Raw genomic sequence first — 23,751 nt, forward strand, 5'->3', positions numbered from 1 at the left:
CCAAGAGTCAGACGCTTAACCAACTGAGCCACCCAGGCGCCCCTGTTCTAGTTCTTGTAGTTCCAGATTAATCTCAGGGCAACAATCTTTTCTTTAATGTTTATTTTTGAGAGAGCGAGCGACAGAGATCAAGCGGGGGAGGGGCAGAGAGAGGGAGACACAAAATCTGAAACAAGCTCCAGGCTCTGAGCTGTCAGCACAGAGCCTGACGCAGGACTTGAACCCACAAACTGCGAGATAATGACCTGAGCCAAAGCCAGGCACTTAACCAACTAAGCCACCCAGGCGCCCTTAAGGGTAACAATCTTATGACAGATATTACAAACAGAAAGAATCAAAAGCAAGGAAGAGCTGGTCTTTTCAACCTTTCTACATGTTATCTGAATATGAAAGAGAATATTAAGCATATATCAATCTCTAGAATATTAAAGTACTGACATGAACCAAAAAATTAAACTCAACTTTGATGAGACCGAGCAGCTCTGGATCTCGTTCTCAAGTTAGTTATAAGTTCTCCAAAGATTAAACAGTCTACTAACTACTGTCTGGGCCATACAACTTAAGAATCAGAGATTTTAAGTGTATCTCAACTATTCTGAGCTGGTTCAAATGAATTTAGAAGGAAGAGAGACCAAGATTCTTTTATATGATTTAAAAGAACAATAATTAGAGCAATTATCAACAGGGCAGCAAACTCCTCTCAGTATAAAATAACTCCAACCTCATAGGATTTTTATGAGGCTGAAATTAGTTCATTGACAAGAAAACTTAAAACAACGCTTTTAGAAAAAAAAATTATATCCCAGCATATAGACAAAACTGGCTGAGTAAATTTAATGGCATGACACACAGACTGGCATACACTCATTTCCAATGTCCTTTAATTAAGCCAAATAATGTGAACAATCTGCTGCTTTAAAACATTTATGTCTATAACACGAAAGATGTTTGCTGAAAATGAATGAATAATATGCAAAGGTACTCTAATTCCCTGCCACCAACTAACTTTGTGACCTTAGGATAATCTGGGCCTCAAACATATAAAATGAAAATAAAGTAATTACAATCTCTTAAAGCATTATTTCCAGTTCAAGACAAATGTTAAATATTAAACATGAACAATTTGAATTATTCTCAAAAACTAAAGACCAAAAAGTAACCAAGCCAGTTTTCTATTTGGCACAAGTTCCAACTTTTATGTTTTAACAAACTACACTTTCCCAAATAATTCAGTTTTAAGCTGAACATATATTCAAAAACCAAATAGTCTTTCCCAAGATAAAATAGGAACTACCCGTTAACCATTTGGACAAAAATAAAAGCACACACCTACTTCACATTATTACTTAAACACAAAAAGCTAAAGATAATGCATGTAAATATTTTTAATCTTGGCAAAAAATTTATTTCTAATATACAAAGAACTCCCAAAACACAGTAAGATAATCTGACTGAAAGTAAAAGGGCACAAACTTGGGGCACCTGGGTGGCTCAGATGGTTAAGCATCTGACTCTTGATTTTGGCTCAGGTCATGATCTCATGGTTCATGGGATGGAGCCCTGCATTAGGCTCTTTGCTGACAGAGTGGAGCCTGCTTGGGATTCTCTCTCCCCTTCTCTGCCCCCCCCCCCCACTTGTACTCTTGCTCTCTCTCAAAATACATAAAACATTAAAATAAGATAAAAAGGGCAAAAACTTGCAATTTACAGAGGATGTAACATTTGCTCATCCTAATCCTTACAAAAATTCTAACCAAAGCAAGAAGGTGCTATTTCTCACTTATCAGACTGGTTAAAATTAAAAATAAAAAGATCAACAGTATCTTGTTTTGGCAGATATATGTGGAGAAAAGGGCACTGAAAGACACTGCTGCTCAGAATGGTAATTCAGTATAGCCTTTCTGGAGGTCATTTTGGCAGTACTGATCAAAAATTTAAATGGTACCACTCTGACCCAGAATGAATTCTACTTCTAAGGCTCAACAGTAGGGAGTGATTAAATTATACTAGATCCATGCTTTGAAATTCAACGCAACCATTAAAAAGAATGGAGTTGAGTTGTATGTTTTGACATAAAAATACACATAGCACATAAATAGGTAAGCACAGTATGTAAATGCTAAAAGGTATAAAAGAATATACACCAATTGTCAGAAGATTTTTGAAATGTGGTATGAATAAAACAAGACTATCATTTGGGGAAGGACAGGGACACTAATTTTTAAATAAAATATTTTGTTTGAATCTTTTAACAGTAAACACGTTACTTTTATAATTTAAAACGTTTGAAAAGGGAAAAAAGATGAGCTTAGAAAACATTAATTTGAAAATTTTACAAATAGGAAATCCAGTCCTATCTACAGGCTTATGGTATCCATAAATATGCATGGTAACACACATAGCCAAATTGAATTGTCCCATGAAAGAGCTCAAAATTGATCCCCGTGTTGAAAAGTAGCCACCGCAGTCAAAAGGACAAAGAAACTGAGCTTTCTTTGCTTTTTCTCATTTACCTTTCTACTTCCCTAAAATTTCCCGATTATGAGGGGTAACTTTCTTATAGGAAGGGGCCACTTATTCTGCACTTCTATGGATATCTGCTGGCATATTTAGAAACTGGTTCAGTTCAGTTTCAAGAAAAGATAGAGCACAGTGAAAATAGGTTCACCTGGGTTTGACACCCAACTCCACCACTAATCAGCAACATTTGTTATCTTGGACAAATCACTTCCCCTAACCTGAGCCTAAAAAATAAGGAGTCTGATGAGGCGCCAGTCAGTTAAGCATCCTACTCTTGGTTTTGGCTCAGATCATGATCTCACGGTTTCATGAGTTCAAGCCCTGCATCAGGCTGTGTGCTGACAATGCAGAGAGAGCCTGCTTGGGATTCTGTTTCCCTCTCTCTCTGCCCCTCCCCCACTTGTGCTGTCTCTCTCTCTCTCAATATTAAATAAACTTTAAAAAAATGAGTTTGATATGGATAATATCAAATACAGGTTCTTTCTCAGCTCTTCTGTTAGACTACCATTTTTAATTTTTTTTTAACGTTTTATTTATTTTTGAGACAGAGCATAAGCAGGGGAGGGGCAGAGAGAGAGGGAGACACAGAATCCGAAGCAGGCTCCAAGCTCTGAGCTGTCAGCACAGAGCCTGACACGGGGCTCAAACTCACAAACTGTGAGATCATGACCCGAGCCGAAGTTGGACACTTAACCGACTGAACCACCCAGGCACCCCAGAAGACTACCATTTTAAAGTCACTGGTGGGGCACCTGGGTGGCTCAGTTGGTTAAGCGTCCCGACTTTGGCTCAGGTCATGATCTCACGGTTGTGAGACAGAGTCCTACATCAGGCTCCACACTGAGCACAGTCTGCTTGAGATTCTCTCTCTCTGCCCCTCATCCCCGCTCCCACTCTAAAATTAAAAAATAAAAATATAAAAAACCAAAATGCTCCATGTGAAAGGCTGTCAAGTGATACCTGCATCTCTCCAGACTATACTGCCTCTTAAGGATGGCCTTGCAAAGACAGTTAGGAAATTTGAGGAGCCTGGAAATGGATACCCAGATTAGGTCAAAGGACTGCAAGGTACTCTAGGCTGGAGGAGTCAAGCTAGCCCCCACAAAACATGGCAGTAGGTATAGATGTAAGGAAAGAGCCACCTATAGCAAGGATACTGAATCTATCTGGATTTATGCTCTTCTCTAATACTAATGTATCAGGGCTTACCCTGAGGCGCTGTCATACTCTAAGTCAACATGGATTATATGCTAAACATACCACAGTGAATAATGCAGGATAATATTTCTGAAGGGCAATTTGAGAAGTATCAAAAGTCTTACAGTTTTGCATTCCAGTTCTAGAAATTTCTTAAGGAAATAAACATAATGTCACAAAGACTTCTCATTTGGATGCTCTTGAGTTTCTTTCCTTTACTCAGCACTTATTTACCAAATGGACTACTGTGTGCTAGGAAGCATTGTTAAAGATCATGGAAGACTAGGACTTAAAAAGGTTTGAACATAGGGAGTTGGTTAATAAACTATAAATCATGTACACAATATAATCCAGCCATTAGAAATGTTATAGAAGTATATATTATGACAGAACAGAGATCAATATATTAAGTGGGAACAACAAATTTCAAAACACCATTTCTATATTGGTTTGGGGAACAGCTAAAAAAAAAAAAGACAATTTGGGGACAACCAAGGAAATGTAAATATGGACAGGATACTAGATAATATTAACAAAAAGAACGAATTTCCTAGGTGTGATAAATGGCATTGTAGGTCCTGATTAAGACATGCCTGCCAAAGGATTTAAGGATGAAATGTCACTCTAACTTCATATGCTTCAGAAAAATTAAATGCCCATGTGTACATATAAATCAAATATGGCAAATTTTAACAACTGTTGGTGATATAGATGCTCATTGTGCTAGTCTTTCAACATTTTTATGTTTGAAAATTTTCACAATAAAAAGTTGGAGCGAAGGTTATGAATTACATTTTTGCAAAGAATAAATTTTTGAAAAAAAGTGTGCTTGTGCTACTCAAACATAAAGAAAAGCATTGGAAGAATATATTATGTACCAACATACTAATAGTATTCATCTGAATGGCAAGAAATTTCTGTGCTTATCTGTATTATTTCAATAGTAAGCCATGTATACTTCTATAATCATGGGGAACATTAAAGTCAGGAAAGCATTTTCAAACAAGAATTACAATAAAATGAACAAATGACTCAATAACATCCCATTCCCAAAGTACTCTTATTAAAGGGTTTTATAAACTTTTAACAAGTATGCAAACAATATTACATAAGTAATAGTGTGAACATCACATAGTTTTTAAATTTCTACTTACATGAGTAATTTATACCATTCTCACAATATAATAATTCAAGCAATTCGTGGTAAAGATAGCAGTAGGGAGGGGAATGCTGGGAGAAAGTTCTTAAATATTTCCCCTTATATCAAACCTCCCCATTAAAAGATCTAAAGTAAAAATAAATGTTAAAGATGATCATCAGCTCAGAAGAGGGGGGTAGGGAAAGGGTTTTTGTTATATTATTCTCTGTATTCTTCAGTATATTTTGAATTTCTCAGAAAAAGAAATGCAATAATTACAGAATAATTACAGAAAAAGCTAAAGTTTGCCTTGGCTACTCCTTCCAAATAATCAGTTTACCCTAGTTTTTAAAAAATATATAAATAGCGCCATATAGTACATGCTATCTTGCAACTTGCCAAAATTATCTCCGTATAAATAGCTGTATTAATTTATACCACTTGTGGCAGTATTCTAAGACCATACTCTCACCTGTATTTTTGCCATGACCTGGTAGTATCTAACTATTTTTTGCCAATCTAATGGTTAAAAAGTATCTCATTTTAGTTTGCAATTCTGGTATTTGAGTATCTTTTCTTGTTACCAGACAGTTTTAGTTCCTATTCTGGGTAAAGTCTGTCCCTAATTTTCTGCTCCTCTTACTTTTAAACTGTTACTCTTATTAAGATGGGAACACACCAAACAAAATGTTAATGATGACTGAATATTTTTGTGGGAGTAGGAATCTTTCCCCAAAATAACACATTTTCTAGTTTTTCCTAAATTAATTCAGTAACAGAAAGTAGAAAATGATATAAGTGAATGAAAAAGATCCTTTTAGATGCAAGTACAGTAAAACCTTGGATTTCGAGTAACTTTTTCTGTGAGTGTTCCGCAAGACGAGCACACCTTTCCAATAAATTTTAACTTAATAACAAGCAATGTCTTGCAATGTAAGTGACACCAAATGTCACATGATCCCAACTGAGTCAATGGTTCTTGAAATTCGCTTTGATATATGAGTGCTTTGGATTACAAGCATGTTTCCGGAACAAATTATGCTCACAAACCAACGTTTTACTTAGTACTTTCAGGATACCTATTATAGGAGCACACAACACCACCCTAGAGGAGCTCATAAAATCCAGCTTAAGGAAATAAACACAACTAAAGCACAACTCTTGTGAAGAAATCAAATAATGGTTGTGGCTACTGATTCATTTGGGATACATTTAACTAACTTCATTTTTGTACAGCATTTGAGTTCATGATGTACTTTTCACAAATCTTGTTTAACTCGAATAAATTTTTTTGTGACATTTTCTGATGCCCTCCCATAAACTGCTATAGCACATTTTGTTCACTCCTCCTCATTGTAATGATCATTTTGACTGTGATTTACAAGTCTCTCTCCCCTGGTACACCATGCTGCCCTCCCTCCTCCAGTTGCTTGCCTCTATATCCCCAGTATCTAGCATTATTGGGTATGTCCTCAAATATTTGTTGAGTGACTGAGATATCATCACCCTCATTTAAAGGATGAGGAAACTGTTTCAGTGATGAAGTAATTTGCCCCAAGTAACATAGCTATTAAGTATTTATTTTACATAAATTACTATGGCCTTACCTTTGTAGTATACTGTACAATTTAAACATTTGAAATAATACATCATCTCACTTTAATGCTCATAGCAACTTATGAAGCAGGCTTTTTGATTACCATTTCATAATTGAGAATGAAACCTGAGGCACACTCCAATTCTAGTTTATATGAAGCACAGTGGTCTCTTTACATACTTTATAGATCACTAATTGGGTATAGGAGCCAATACCCAATACCTCTAAAAATAGATACCTTTATGCAGCAAACATCTTGCGGAATGATGGGGGAGGGGAGGTAAGAGGAGGGAGAGCGCAGAAGACAGTCAAAGCAATAGGATGGAGACTGTAAACCAGTTAAAGGTCCACCTGAAGACTATAAACTGGTATCACAGTGTTAATCACATGTGCCATTTTGAAACCCAAAGGTTTTTCTTGGTATTACCCAGTATTCATAGAAGACAACTGCAGGCTTTCTCACATATCAGCAGTCTCAAAGGCTGGGGATAAAGAGTTAAGGAGAGCTTTAAAATATAATAGGTTATATCATACACGGACAAAGCAGGGAAAAAATGTTAACATAAAGGAAAAGGCTAAGGACCTTTAAACATCATCCCAGTCCTTAAATGAACTGAGTTTCTTCAGTGAAGAGAACAACTACCATTCATTTTATGTCCCTAGATCCTTGTACTTAAAAACACTCAGTAAATGCTTACTGAACTAAAAAGAGGTTAAGACATGAAGAAAAAACATACATTAATTTAAAAAACAATGGCTTCCAATTTACTGAACACTTACTATATGCCATGTGCTGTACTTCAGAGAATATATAAAATGTTAAAAGGGATAATATTTACCTCTTTTCTAATCTGTGTATGGTGCTACTGAAGTATGTTAACAGTGGTGATACTGATGACCATTACGAAGACTCATTATGGGTTACTAAGGTTACAGCAGAATCATGAACAGAACAAAGTTGAGCCACAGGGGGCTGTGTAGATATAGGGAGATAAAGACAACCAATGTATTATTACACATCACCACAGAACTGGATAAGACCCTTCAGAGGATATGAATGTGATTCCTAATGCGTGGCAAAGTGAAAAAACTACTCTGGTTAACACCCAGTTATCACTGGCCAGAGTCAGCCCCAAAATGACCAAAGAACAACCCTTTCCTCCCCACCACTGATGATCCCAACACAGACCTGAAGGGTCCAGACAGGCTTTGCTAACTGGCCATCACTTCACCACCGTGACTGCCCATCTCTGAGCTGTTGGAGGGGTTAAGTGAAATAGTATGTTAAAGAAATAACCATCTACTGACCACATAGAGTGTACTAACAACTTACATTTTCCCATTTAAGCCCAATAACCCCACAAATAATGTATTTCCCCCAGATGAGGCAACAGATACGTTAATGTGTCCAACATGACAAAACTAATATGTGGCCAGAAAAAAATTTTTAATTCATCATTAATCCTATCCTTCTCCTACAAACTGTATCACTGAGTAACCTTATAATTATTCCACTTAATATATGAAAACAAAATGACAGAGTTAGAACATCAGCATTTTGACATTCCCAATGACTAATGTTCAGAAATCGCTGTTAATATAAAAAAAAAAACACAAGACATCATTACAACTTAATGAATGCTGTGAACACACCACCAATATTCTTGCCAAAGGGAATGAACCTAAATTTATAAAATCCTCTGAATCCACTGTCAATTTGCATGAAATACAGAGGACAGAGGAATATGTAAGAACTGTACTGAGTAGGCAATAAGCAAAATCCAGTCTGTGGGAAACTCCACAGGTCAAATGGCCTGAGTTCTTCAACAGATATAGCATAAGGAAAAGAAAGAAAGGGAAGTTACAAGTATTTAAAATACATCAAGTTTTAAATAAATGGACAAAGCAAATTAACTGTCCAGGGATATACACTTGGATAATAAAGACAGAACAGAATGCAAGTGATTACTATAAACTCAGAACAGTAGATACTTTCCAGAGAGATACTTTCTGGATTCTGTGGTTGGGATGGGCAGGTGGATGGACTTAACAGGGTAACAGGCAAGGTTCTATTTCTTGAGTTATGGTTACAAAAGTGTTTGCCCTAAAATAATTTATTACACTATAAATTTGTTTTGGGGTGGTTTTTCCTATTTGTATATTATTAGTTACAATAAAAGAAAAACACTTTAATCACATTAATGCTGCTTACATATGATATGATTCTATTTCTATGATATGCCTAGACTAGGCAAATTATAGAAACATAAAATAATGAGTGGTGGTACTGGGTTTCCTCTAGGGATTAAAATGTTTTAAAATTGGTGTGTAGTGGCTCTACAACCATGAAAACACTGAAGACCACCGTACGCTTTAAATGGGCAAGTTGTATGGTATGGGAATTATGTCTCAACAAAACTGTTTTAAAAAAAAGTCTAAGACACCCCAGTTAAGCCAAGACACACTTTTAAACTAAAGACTGGGATAGAGCCCAAAAATTTCCATTTCTGACAAGCTCCCAGATGTTGCTGCTGTTGCACACATTTTGAATGACCACATTTTGAGAACCACTGCAACAGAGGATTTTAAAAATGCTTCCAGCTCAAAGCAGTACTAAACAGCACTGGAAAGTAAAGTGTTTTACTCAGGGACTGAGAAATCAGTCCAGAAAAAAGCACTATGCCAAGCATTGTTCTATTCCCTTGATTCCATGACCATAAACATCAGCAACTCCTGGGAACTTGCTGGAAATGCAAAGTCTCAGGCCCCTCCCAGACCTACAGGATCAGAACCTCTGGAGTTGGAGCCCAGCCATCTACTTCAGCAAGCCCTCTAGGTGAATCTGATGTTCCCTGAAGTTTCAAAACTACTATTCTAAGCATTTTAAATGCATTAACTCAGCTAAACTTTTCCAAAACCTTATGAAATAGGTAACATTATCAGCATTTTACAGATTAAGAACTGTGGCACAGAGGTTAAATAATTTGCACAAGGGGCGCCTGGGTGGCTCAGTCGGTTGGGCGTCCGACTTCGGCTCAGGTCAGGATCTCGCGGTCCGTGAGTTCGAGCCCCACGTCGGGCTCTGTGCTGACAGCTCAGAGCCTGGAGCCTGTTTCAGATTCTGTGTCTCCCTCTCTCTCTGACCTTCCCCTATTCATGCTCTGTCTCTCTCTCTGTCTCAAAAATGAATAAACCTTAAAAAAAAATAAAAAAAAATAATTTGCACAAGATGACAACTAGTAAAAAATGGAGCCAGAACTTGAACCCAGGGAGTCTGGCTCCAAAGTCCATGTTTTTAATCACTATGCTGAAAGATCTTTCCACCTATAAGAACTCAATTGGCAGAATGCAATAATAAAGAATTAGCAGATAAAAAAAATGCAAAGACCAGGAGAAATACACTTCACTATAAAGACAGGTGAATAAGAAAATCATCAGGCAAATAATGTTATCATTAAAAAAGCAATCTTCCAAAAGCATTCCAGAACATAAGCAGCCACCAAATGTTAATATATCCCAGTATTTCCAAAGCAATTATCTCTGATATCTAATTATAAGGACTTAAAATCTGGGTTATGCTAAAGATGGTACATAAATTCATGGCAGTATGTTCACATTTACCAATCTTTAAAATCTAAATGATTATACTAAAAGATCATTCCAGAGTAATTTGAACCTCCCTACTCCTTGTCCCTTTTAGTCACTATACAATCAGAATCTAGGGTTGGAAAAAGAACTTTCACACTTCTCGAGTCCAATGCGTAACCCAGACTGAATCCATGTATAATACCAATTTCCATTCAATATTCATAAGAAGCTAAAAGAAATTCCAACTTTTGTAAAATCACATTCTGGGATCAATCCATGTCACCACTGTAATTTTTAAAGCCAAACAATTAAAAACTTTTTAAGGGAACTAAAATGTGAAAATGCTCAGTATTAACAGTCCAAATGAAACCCAGAGTTGTTCTACTCATAGAGAGCCACTCTTTCACTACTTGAAAACATTTCTATAACCAGAAGACCAAGCTGATCAACAAGTACATCAAGTTTTAGGAACTCAACCCCTATGACACATCAAATGAGAAGGCTTCCAAAGAATCTTCAGAGCTGAATTATCCCTGACATTAACATATAAACATCTGGTAACCAGTCATTGATGAAACAAGTTGGAGAACAATACAGCAAACACCCAGAGCCCAAGTACTTTGACTATCAACCTTATAGATGGTGAGATCATTGTAAAGCAGCTTAATATGGTTACAGCTACACATGAGATTTTAACAACTTAATCTAACTGCAGGAAAGGTAACATGGAACATGAAGGGCAAATATTTTCAAAGCAACCAAGTTTGGCATTTCAATACTCTGAACCCATGGTTGAAAACACGCAACGAAAGAGAAAAAACCAACAGCTCTTCCATTAAAGACTTGTAGCTGTTAAGAACTCTGGAAACAATTCAAACATTGCAATGCCTACTGTGTAAAGTTCTGTTCCAAAAATCTAGTTATCCCAGTTTCAAAACTCTGGATTAGAAGGTTTAAGTGACCTTGTTCAAACTTCCTAGTAACTACAGAAAACTCAAGACAGGAGTAAATACCTAACCACTACATCCAACATGCTCAAAATTTTTTTGCCAAATAAATGGACTTCGCTGTAATTCCCAAGAAATTACCTCTTTACATGGTCACTTTTCAACTAGTGATCTGATTTCTCCATTAATGAACGAAGAACTGAAAAGCCTGAACTCCTGATCCGTAGCACTGGTGATTCAAAATCATATTTCATCTAAGTACCTCAAAAACTTTCATTCATGACCTCTATCCTCTCTGCCTCTACAACTTGGAATGACTCTCATTTCAAAAGTAGGCACAAGTGGCCTTGTTCTGCCCACATTTGTGCTTAAGTCAAAGGCTGGCTGGAGCCTTTATGTGCCAACTTCCATTCCCAGGTTTGACCATGGAAGGGACATACAGTAGATCCCAAGATAACCAATTCTGCACAAGGAGAGAAATGAACAGTTTAAACGACTTTATGCTGTAGAACATTATTTCCAAAAAAAATAAAATGAAAAATAACAACAGAAAAACCATGGTTGTATATTAATAGCTGAAAATCAAGAGGAAAGTGAAAGTTCTCAAAAATTGTTTAGTATTGCCATTTCAAAAATTTTATTCTAGCCAGAAGAACTCACCACTAAGTCTTAATAGCTTAGAAGTTATGAGTCAGAGCAGCTGAGATACCAACATCAAAAGAATAAAAAGCAACATTTTAAGATAGTATGAAAATAACTAAGCCACCTAGGAAATTGAAACCATGAAAAATCCCAAAGGCACAGTCAGGTCATTATCTAGAAAACATTAGCTTCTTCCATAAGGAGGCCTACTTTTCATGTGGAGCAGCAAGCAGGGCCAAGACATGGAACTGAGATCAGGTATCAATTAAATCAGACTCTACCACAGTAAGGGGAATCCATGACTAGTTATTTCAGGATAGTGCCTAGGCCAGCACTATCAACTCCAACTGGGATACAGGAGATTACTGCCATTGTCCCATTATAATGGGGGTCCTCCAAGGTCTTTAACTTAGTAAGAATGAGCTAGATACCACTGCTGGGATGTAATCACCAAATGTGAGGGAAACTGCAGAACAATTTCTTCAACACATAAATCAGAAAAAGAGAGAGGGAACCTGCAGATTAAAACAGATTTAAGAAATAAACATCAATCCACCTTTGTGACAAATGGACTTTCTTTGGACCCTAATACAAACTAAAATTTGAACATTAGTTTCATATTTGATATCTTCAAAAATCATTGTTAATGTTTTGAGTTGTGATAATGGTTTTGAGATTATGTTTAAAGAGCCCTTTTCTTTTAGAGATACAAATATTTTACAAATAAAAATATGACAGCAGGGGTTTATTTCAAAATAATGGGTGGGGATAGTAGGTAGAAGTACAGATGAAGAAGAACCGCTACAAGTTGGCAACTGTTAAGCTGGTTATGGGTACACAGGGGGATTATTACACTATCCAGTTTCTGTATGTTTGATATTTTTCATAACTCTTTGAGAAATAACTAATTAGACATAATTAGTTATTGTAATTTTATTTCAATTAACTAAATTTGTAATTAATTTTATTTTCTGAATGGTGCTTAGGGTGATTTAAAAATCATGTGCACACAGAATTCATTTAAACAATAACATGATATGCAACCAATGCCACATCAGATCCAAATAATGAAAAAAACCAAAGTAGCTCAATTACAAAATGGAAATACATACACTCCCCACCACCACCTCCATTCCAGGAAGTAAAATACAAATACTACCCAAAGATCTACAAAAACTAACCTAAAATCACAGCCAATCATACTCATCCTGGTGGGAAATCCCAACACTTCTACAGCCTCCTGAACCTTCCTGACCAAGTTGGTCTTGGTCTGCTGGTTCCTCTGGAGTGCTAACCCACTCAGATCAGACTACTGGAGGACCTACAAAAAAAAAAAAAAGGGTGGGGAGAGAGAGATACACATTTATTAGGGTGTGGGGGAGTTAACCATTATATAAATGTTCAAACATACTCAATTATTATTTAATAGCCCTCACATATCAATTTGCATTTTTAAGGACCTGCTTTAGACAGTAATAAGAATTCAAAACCAAAAGCCAAGCCAATTCTTCCATTCTGACATTCAGACAACACCCCCTGAAAATTCAACTCAGTCCTCAACCCAAACGAAATTATAGGGGACAGTAATTACTTTATAGAAAACTTTATATACTCACTGTAAACTGATACTAAGGCAATGTTAAATTTATTTTTTTTTTGTGAAAAGAACCACACACTACTTTACAACTTCACACATCTTTTTGGGCATACTGGGAGACAACTGATAAACACCTGGGAAACTCAGGTTGAACTGTGCCACTGAACCTTACACAAAGCTTTTAACTGGTATTGCCACTCCTTCCTCACTTCTCTGAGATCTACCTAGAATAAATTAAACCTTTTAGGTCACACCTAGATTATCATTCCCAGATTTATTCTAGTTCTGAACAAGAATCAAATTGAGGTTTAATTTCTGATTCATTACTTGACCCACTGTACAAAAAACACCAAGGCAATATCACAAAACAGAAAGTGATCTCCTGTCCTCCAATGAATAGGGGGAAAACTCTATTACCTCCAAAGCACTTTAAACTGAACAAAGCAAGCCCGAAAGCTCAAAACTAGTGCCCACGTAGTTAATTACCAGATGGTTACCTATGGTATCTTTACTCCTAGGTAAACTTTTCACATCGTCATATTCCTATTTCAAACCTCATCACCCGGCCAAGGTAATAGGTAAAAGTGTTAAGTTTAATATTGGTCTAATCAAAATATTAACAGTAGGAAAAACTACCTTCAAATTGAATACATTCACTTCTATTTAATAAGAATGCTGGAAAATATAACACGGTAAAATACAACAAGAAGTAGTATATTAAAAAAACTAGCAGTAACTCACTACGGGAAAGTATCTTGGTATTCCAAACAACTTTCCTAAATTCTCTCAGATAGGAATTGCCTTGTGCAGGTAAAGCCAAATAGCAGATCCCCACACTAATCTGAGGAACCAAAGAAAGGAGGTGGGAGAAAAGCAGTATGAACACTTGAAAACTAACTGGCAGAAGTTCCCTTGCTTACTGTGTAAAGCATGGTAACAAATTTCATCTTTGGGCGAACAACAGGACAGACTCTCTTTGAAGCAGTGGAAGGGAGTAGGCAAGGGATGAGGCATCCCTTCTAAAAGGCAAACACCTGGATGTGGTTCTTGACAGGATTCTCATGGCCAGTGGTCATTTCAAGATAGTGATTTTGCACTAAAATTCCTAGACTAGTAGGTTAACACAGGTGGGAATTCCAATCAAACATCATGAACCAAAGGAGATAAAATAGTGTGATCCAAAAGGAGGAAAAAACTACAAAAACGATAGGACAAGCCTAGAAATATACTAAAAACTTAGAGGAATAAAAATCTCTTCTTTCTCAGGTCATAAAACTACCCTATGACACAGATACATCTTCCAATCTATTCTTACACCAATAAAAACTAACTACAATTTATTGTGTGTCTATCATAAGCCAGACACTTTACAAACTAATTCTAGCACCTATAAAGCGCTACTATCCCTATTACACGGATGAAAAAACTGAGAATCTGAAGTCATATGCCCAAGGTCACAAACTCCCATGTGAATCCAAAGCATACAGTTATTTCCACCATACCAGTGCCTCCCTTGACTGGAGAATGTTGGTGTCTCCTCAATCTATGCAAGGCTAAGGGAGCCTAAGAGAAAACAATGGTGAATATGTAATCTATAAAGAAAACAAATGATAGGGAATTGTCTACAGTAATGGTGGAATGGGGGAAAGGCAAAGAAAAAAGTACAACAGGGCAATGATTGAGGGTCAGAGGATAATCAAAGCTATTTTATTTTCTAGCACATGGAGGAGGGGAAAATGTAGTGGAGCCTGACAGGAGGGTATCTTCTCTCTAAGGGATGGAAGTCCTGAAAAAAGAACACGGGGAGGGGTATAAAAGAATTGAGAAGCATGTTAGGAGGTGATCAGAAGCAAAGATAGAGGTGCACAGACCAAGAGGACTCAGGAACTCAGAGGAAGGCAGGGAAAAGGGGCAGTTCCCAAGCTCGCAAAGAAAGACTGCAGGGGATAGAGAAGGACAAAAAGTTGGTTTATTGGAGGATTATCCTCCACAGCTTTTCCTTTAGGGTTCTGGCGGGAGGCCGGGGGTGTCGGGGAGTGTAATGAGGAAGGAAAGGCTAACAGCCCCAAGAACAGATGATCTGCAATCATCCAACCACCAATCCATTCATTGTTCCATCTAAGAATTAAAAGTGGTCGAGCAGCCTGCAAAGTTGCAGAAATCAGTGTCGTGTACTCGAATCAGGGTCATACAAATCTGAAGACCTGAGGAAACGGAAGGCTACTGTACAGTTCCATCCACAAAGATGGAGTAAATGCAAGAAAGGGGAAAGGCTCTACTCAACGCTTGCGTCAAGAGGACCAATGGAAGAGGGAGACAGGACAGGTTAGAGAACTTGGCTAAGCTTTTCCTTAATAGGGCTGGGGTGGGGGTGACAGGGAAAAGCTCCTCTTAAATACAATCCTCAAATATCCATGTGGATGAGGACAGAATTAGGGGAAAAGGAGGAGAAGTACGTCAGAGACACCAAAACTAGACCCCTAAATCTTAGTTCAAACACCAAGGCAGTTGGGGAAGTAGAACCCACCTCAACTCAAGAAAAACCAGGGGATTCATCTGGGCCGCTGAAGGGGCGGAGAACAGAGGCAGGCCCGAAAAAAGGTAGTGGAAAGGGAACCAGCCGTCGTAGGTTGGTCCCCTTCCCCCCACCGCCCAATCTAACCCCCAACCCCAGTCCCTAACTAACTCCAGGTCTCCCGCCCCCAACCCTTCCCAACCCGCCCACTGCAGTGGCGACAACCGATTGGTGGGGCAAAGGCGGGCCCACACGCGACTGAGGCCCGGGAAATGGTGTCGCCTCAACCGAACAGAGACGGCGTGGTTTTCGCCTCAGGTTTGGCTTACCGGCACCTCACTGTTTCCCCAACCTTCACCTCCTTAACGTCGGGTGCCTGAGAAGCGTCATAAACGCGGACAGCCAACACTTCAGTCTCGGGTCCTGGCCGGACAGACATCATCTCCCGCCGCCATCTTAACAGCAAGCGGACCGACCCTAGTCACTGCCCCCCTCCCCCAAGCTACCTCCGCCACCGCCAACGGATCCCACGAGGACGTAACCCCGCTCGCGCGAGAACTCACCGGATAAGAACAGCACGAGCCGAAGACGCTACCGCCGCCTCCGCGGCTGCTGCAGTCCGTACGCTAACCGCGGCCGCCTCCGCGCGATCCCGCGAGAACCTCCTACCGGACGGGAAAAGCCTGAGCCCAGCCCTTCCCAGACCCCTCCTCCCACCAAAGCCGAAGTCTTTACGGTTCCGCTCTCACCCTACGCGAAGCGAAGAGCAAATGACGCACAACCTCACTAAGCACCGAAGGGCGGAGCCAATCTGCCGCTGCCACCGGCTCCCGCATGCGCCGAGAGAACTATCGCGATATTACGTGTTAGTTTCTGCGAGACCTTCGAATTCACTGCAGGATGCCGCCCGCGCCTCGCCTTTAGGAAACACGAGATCTCGCGAGACCTAATGCACGCTCCTAAAAAGGAGAGAGGCGGAGCTTCACGAAAATGACTGGGAGTTTTTCGGGGGGAAGGGAGGAACCTCCCGTCCTGCAGGGATCTCGCCTACCACGAGGTTTCCGACCCACTGCGGAGCTGGCTGCCAAACCTCGCGATGACACAGCTCAGCGCCAAATCTCGGCCATGTCCTGAAAACTGCCTCCGCCCCCGATCTAAGGTGTCTAGAGCCTAGTGCTTAAGGAAAATTTAAAAAGTCAACCTGTTTATTCTCACGCTCCCGGACAGAGCTGTACCAATTAACCAAACTGCGTCCTGGAAGAGGAGCAATGGGTCCCCTATTGTTACCTGCCTCCAGTAGTCACATATTATCCTGGACTAACACATGAAAGACGTTCAGTCTCACAATAAGCTCACAAATGCAAATGAAAACAATGACATAACATTTTTTGCCCATTAGATCGGGGGAAAAAATTTTAAGACCTAATAACCACACTCCTTCCATCGCCGCACTGCAGGCTAACCTGAATCCATCTTAATGTAACGAAAGGCTCATATCTTTAGTTCTAGCTCTAAAGCCACTAATTTTTAACTCCTGACGCTTTACCTTGGCATAACCAAAAGATCCAATAAAGTGGTTTTCTCCAAACAAAGGAGTCTGCCCTCAAAGGAAAATTCAAGCGGGGGATGGGGGGTGCGTGCTTGCAGTTTTTAATATGGCAGTTTTTCCACGTCTAGCCAACAATGTTTCTCCAATAAATCTTGGATCCAATCTGGCTCGATTTGTGGGCTTTTCTATTCTAATGCATTGTTCTGTCCATTCTAATTTAAATACTGTTCCTTTAGAGTACATTTTAATAGCTGGTAGTACAAATACCCCCATCTTTACTTATCTTTTAAAATATTTTCTCGGTTTTTCTTAGCCATCTTTTTTTCTGGATGAACTTTAGAATCATATTAAGTTCCAAAAACTTGGCATATTTATTGAAATTCCATCAATTGTATAACTCAACATAGGAAAAATTACCATCACTACAAAATTGAGCCTTCCTACCGAGAAGCATGGTATCCCTTCTCCATGTATGCAAACGTTCTTTTATTATATACCTCAATAAAGTTTTGTAGTTTACTTCTAGGTATTTTTTTCGTTTTTCTTGCTACTGCGAATGGGGTTTTTAATATTAAATTTTCGAAATGCTTATTGCTTATAGATATTTTATATTTGCCTACTTACTTTTATAATCGGGCAAATAAAAAATATGTTCAATTTCACTGGTAATCAGAGAAATGCAAATGAAAACAATGACATACCATTTTTTTGCGCTTCAAATTGGCCCAAATTACAAAAATTGATAATAATTCATGTTGGCACAACTGTGGAAAAATGGGCAATATTGCACAACATTGAAAGAGTGTAAATCAGTATAGCCTTTTGGTAAGGCAATTTGGACAAATCTATCAAAATTCAAAATGCATATACACTGAGTAGCGATTACTCTTCTAAGAATTTCTCCTACGGAAATACTCATACATGTGCATGAAACGTATATATACAAACCCATTCATTATAGCATTGCTTGTAATAGCCCCCTTCCCCCCGCCAAAGGAAAACCAGCTAATGTACACCAATCGGGAAATGGTTAAATAAACTGTAGTACAATCATACAATGCAGCTGTTTATAAATGAGATAAATTTAGAGTCCCTGATATATGAAGATCTACAAGATATATTAAGTTTTTAAAAAGCAATTAACCGAATGTTTTTGCGTGTGTGTGTGTAGTACCATTTAGATACCAAAACATACATATACAACGCCTAGTAGTTACCTGCGAAGCCTGCCTATCGGCCCCTCACCTTCCCCCTCCTCTGAGGCCGCCTTCCGAGAACCCGTGAGATAAACGCTGAAGGCCTGGCCTCTACTCCCTCTCTAGGGCCACTTGGCCACAGCTAATGCCGGTACCTCGCATCCCCACTGTCAGCCGCTCTCCCGCTGCGCTGCCTGCCGCTGCCCCGCTGCCCCAGAAGATGCGGCTAGCTTTGGGCTGGCGCTTGCCAAGGCCTGGGGGAGGGGAGAGAAGGCGGGGTTGAGGGAGGGCTGGGGCAGGCCGCCGGGCCCCTTCACCAGCCTCCCCTGCTGGCTCCCCGAGGCCGCCACCTCCGCGACTCTGCGCAGGGTCCCGTGGGAACAACCCTCCGCGAGAAGCCGAGGACGGCCTCGCGAGCAAAGGCCGCCCCCCCCGACCCGGGGAAAAGACGCTTACCTCGGTGGCAGTAGCTCCGCGGGGCCCGCGAGAGCGTGCCCGGTCCGCGGCCCTGCTTCGGCCCTGCTCCCTTCGCTCGCCCTCCGCGGAAAACCTACCCCTCTGGCTCTCCTCACACCCGATCTGAGGCTCCACCCCCCCGCTTGAGAAGCCCCGCCCCTGCCCCTCTAGAGGGCACTCCCTCCGCGGTAGAGTAGAGTCCCCTATAGCGGACTGCGCCTGAGCTATTTATTCCCTGTCCAGCATATCCAACAGTAGAGGATAGTAGGGTCGCTAAGGAATTGGGATCTGATTCGAGGCACGATGTGAGCCGCTGAAGGGTGACGTGATTTGATTTGATTTGATTTACGTTTAAAAATTAACAATCTCTCCGGCCGCCTTGTGAAGAATGGGGGGCAAGAGGGCAAGCGGGGACACGGTGTGGAGGGCTGGAGACGACGGGGACGCTGACCACAGTTAATTCCCCCCCCCCCCCCCCCGCGGCAAACCCTTAGAACACGTACTTCAGGCACGTAGTAAGCTCTCAATAAACATCCTCTTTATTGTTCTCCTTGGTATTATTTGGGGTGGTAGTGCGATTGGCAGAATTTATAGAGGATCTGCACCTGTGAATGCATAGGAATAAAAAGGATCTGGTAGGAGATACCCCTATTAATCGCGCTTCATCTGGGTTGCAGAATGAGATTAGAAGGTGAAAAGAGAGGGGAATTTTGAATCGCAACTTTAAATACTTCGATAAGGTTTGAGTTTTTTTAAAGCATGTATTAACTTAGTATTTTAAAGCATAAAGACAAAACGCACTATCCAAAGTACTCTTGAGACATAGAGGAAATAAAAACTATAATTATACCTTCCAGTTCTAATTCTAGCCCTCCAGAACAGTGGTTCATGCCTCGAATTGAGAATCTGATGAATGGATCCACTGCCTGCCAAATAAATATTTATACATAAAATTTTGTGTATGATCTCTGCTTTATGGAGGCCCCTTTTCAGAGAGATTGATCCATTAAATATTTAATGGGTGAATGTTATTCCATTGTAATGTTAATTATTTAACCAGGATTCTATTTTTAGGTTTTTTTAATTAAAAGAAATACAGACATGAACTTTGAAATAACTAAATATGTGCATATTTCTAATATTTTTCTCGAGGAGAAATTTGTAGAAGTGGAATAGATAGGGTCAAAAGGTCACTCCTCCCAAAAGCACATGACAGGCTTTTCAGAACAATTTTAACAATATACGGTCCCACCAGAAATATGTGAGAATTCCAATTTAGTTGGATATTCCAATATCCTCATCAATAGTGCTTATAGTCTTCAAAAAACCTTTTAATTTAGTAAGGCTTTTGACTCTAATTCCAATCTCTCACAGCAACTGCATTAATTCTAATAATCCATGGGCTCCATGCCTAATTCTAACCCCTACATTTCTACTGTTAATTCCTAGGCCCCATAAAGTCTAGTTTTCCAACTCCTAATTCTAAAATCCCACTTACCTCCACAATCCTCGTTATCATTTCAATCTGTAGCATCCTTTAGTTCTCTTGGCAATTGCACTCCTTTTATAGTCTTAATTCCAACCAGCATCCCCTTACACACACACACACATACACACACACACACACACACACTTCTATTTTTCTTATTGTAGAATATTCAGAAAATATATGAAAGCATAAAGAAAATACCAAAAGATAAAAAACTTGTAATCTCACCACCTAGAGAGGACCACTATTAATGCTTTAGTTTTGTCCTCCTTGCCTTTTACTATGCATTATATATGTATTTATAGTTTTTTTAAATGTTTATTTATTTCTGAGACAGAGAGAGACAGAGCATGAGTAGGGGAGGGGCAGAAAGAGAGGGAGACACAGAATCAGAAGCAGGCTCCAGGCTCTGAGCTGTCAGCACAGAGCCCGACGCGGGGCTCGAACTCACAGACTGCGAGATCATGACCTGGGCTGAAGTTGGATGTTTAACCGACTGAGCCACCCAGGCGCCCCTATAGTTTTAAACAAAAGTATGGCATGCTGTTATTTAATAACCTAGTAAGTATTTTCCATATAATTAAATATTTGTCTATAACATTTTATTTTATTTTATTTTATTTTATTTTATTTTATATCATTTTAATGACATGAAACATTCCTTTCTTTAGCTTTTTGTCCTTTTTTCATTTTACAAAGGTTTTCCTAATTACACATGAATGAATACATTATTGCAAAACACTTAACACAGATAAATTTAAAGTTCCTCTTAGATTCATATACACATATAGAAATACATAGCTTTGTTTTGTGTTTTTTCCTTTTTGAAGATATAAATGACATCCTATTTTATGTATTGTTCTGTTCATTGCTGTATTCACTTTCTGTGGCTTGAAGATCTTTCCATGTCAGTGTATATAAATCTACCTCAATTGTTTTATGTACTGCATAGTATTCCATTGAGTGAGTGTACTATAGTTAACTATTGATATAGTCACCCATTAATAAATATATATTGTTTTCAATTTTTTACTATTAGAGTGTTATTTTTTCTTACTATTGACAGTGATGCAGTGAAAATCCTTGTACATTTTTTGTGCATATGCTAAAATATTTCTGTAGGACAAATATGGAAAAGTGAAATAGATAGCTCAAAGACAGCACATTTTGAAATTTTAATATGTAATGCCAAATTGCCATGCAGAATGACTCAGTTTATACCTCCACCAGCAGTGAATAAGAATAACCATTCCCCTAAATTTTTATCCACACTCAATATTAACCAATTGTTTGAATATTTTGCCAATGTGATGGGTGAAAAATGTCTTATTATTTGCATTTTGCTGATTGTTAGTGAGGTTAAGGGATAGTTTCCTATGTTGGTGGGCTACTTGCTTGTGTTGGTTTGACTTGCCTGTTCATATCTTTTATCTGTTTTCCAGTTGCATTATTTGGCTTCTTGTTATTGAATTATGTAGTCTGGATATAAATCTTTGTTACATGTGTGGGAAATGTTTCGCAGACCTCTGCTTATTTTTAAACTTTGCTCGTGGGGTCTTTTTGGGCATAGATGTTTTTAAAGTTGGTGTATTCAGATTTATCAGTCATTTCTTTTATGGCTTTTGCATTTTGAATCTTGCATAAGAAGGCCTTTCTACTCCAAGATTAGAAACATTGTTCTGTATTTCCTTGTAATATTTTAGATTTTTTTATGTTTAGCTCTTTAATTATCTGGAATTTTTCTGGTAAACATTTTTCTAAGTCATTAAACATTCTAACAATATTATGCTTAATACGTAACTATTATTCCCTTGTAATACTAATTACTTATTAGTATTTTTCATTAGGCCCTAAACATTTATTGAACAGATCATTCTTTTCCCCTTATCAAAAACCAAACTCCTAAGTATAGACATAGGTTTTAATGTAAATCATCAGTTCAATAGTCCTAAAATCCATATGAGCATCAATACCACACATTTTTTAAGCACTTGAGCTTTAAATTATTATTTCATATCTGCTAGGGCAAGCCCCTCTCTTTTTTTCCCACGAATTTCTTGACTTTTCTTGTGCATTTTCTTTCCCAGATGAATTCTAAAATTAGCTTGTAGAGTTCTATAAGAATTCCTATCGGCCTTCTATTTGCATAAGTTTACTTCATCAAATGGTTGTAGGATATTACATTTGACAAACCAGTCTTCTATTGCTGTATAATCATATTTTCTTTTTTTTAATGTTTATTTATATTTGAGAAAGAGAGAGATAGAGTGTGAGTGGGGGAGGAGCAGAGAGAGAGGGAGACACAGAATCTGAGGCAGGCTCCAGGCTCAGAGCTGTCAACACAGAGCCCAATGCTGGGCTAGAACCCACAACCTTTGAGATCATGACCTGAGCTGAAGTCGAACACTTAACCAACTGAGCCACCCACGCAGGTGCCCGTTTCTTTTTTTCTTTTTTTAATGTTTATTCATTTATTTTGAGAGAGAGAGAGAGAGCGAGAGCGAGCAGGGGAGGGGCAGAGAGAGAGGGGCAGAGAGAGAGGGAGAACAGGGAATCCCAAGCAGGCTCCGAATGACCAGCACAGAGCCTGACATGGGGCTCGAACCCACAAACCGTGAAATTATAACCTGAGCCAAAACCAAGAGTCAGACACTCAATCGAGTGAGCCACCCAGGTGCCCCACTCATGTTGTTTGTAATTGTCCACTGTTATAAGTAGTTCTGTAAAGGATATTCAGAAAAATCTTTGCTCACCACTATGTTTATTCAACTACAATAAATTTCAGCAAAGTAAAACATATCCACATTTTATGGGCCCAGTGTACTTTGGGAAAGATTTTACCAATTTACATTCCCTTGGGGCATGTAGGTGAGTCATTTCCCCATCCTGCTTGCATGACTGGGTCATTAAAGGGTTTTAAACCTTTGAAAATTTGATAGGCTACATATTTCATTGTTTTGCACATGTAAAGTATTTTGTATTTGTTTTCTATTTTTGCATAACAAATCACTACGTATTTAGCAGTTTAAAATAATACCTTATTGTCTCACAGTTCTGTATGTGAGAAGTCTTGGTGAGCTTGTCTGAGTTCTTTGTTTTGGATCAAACAATTGCCAAAATCAAGGTGTCTCCAGACTTGGGTTTTATCTGGAGGCTCTGGGGAAGAATCCATTTCCAACTCCATTCAAGCTGTTGTCAATATTTAGTTCCTTGCCATTGTAGGACTGAGATCCCCATGCTCCCACCTTCTAGAGGTCACCCACACTTTCTTCTCCTTACTTACCTCTTTCCATCTTCAAGCCAGCAGTGGCATGCTGAAT

The 23,751-nt window shown here is 38.9% G+C and overlaps 1 protein-coding gene across 16 annotated transcripts in view; it reads right to left on the bottom strand.

The window, feature by feature from the left end:
* The window catches only part of HUWE1 (HECT, UBA and WWE domain containing E3 ubiquitin protein ligase 1), a 166,495-nt gene extending 147,431 nt beyond the window's left edge, over positions 1 to 19,064 (bottom strand). For 9 of the 16 annotated variants that reach the window (XM_047843234.1, XM_047843237.1, XM_047843227.1 and 6 more), the window contains exons 1-2: positions 16,305 to 16,528; positions 12,811 to 12,950 (exon numbers count right to left, since the gene is read on the bottom strand). The gene's annotated coding sequence lies outside the window, so the exon portion shown is untranslated. Of the gene's footprint in view, positions 1 to 7,291; positions 7,405 to 7,641; positions 7,708 to 12,810; positions 12,951 to 16,070; positions 16,196 to 16,304; positions 16,530 to 18,641; positions 18,741 to 18,942 lie in introns of those variants that run through there. The other 7 variants (XM_047843236.1, XM_047843233.1, XM_047843222.1 and 4 more) reach the window with 6 other exon arrangements.
* Positions 19,065 to 23,751: the final 4,687 nt, after the last annotated feature.

Source organism: Prionailurus viverrinus, chromosome X (genome assembly GCF_022837055.1).
Source record: "Prionailurus viverrinus isolate Anna chromosome X, UM_Priviv_1.0, whole genome shotgun sequence".
NCBI classification, from domain to species: Eukaryota; Metazoa; Chordata; class Mammalia; order Carnivora; family Felidae; genus Prionailurus; species Prionailurus viverrinus.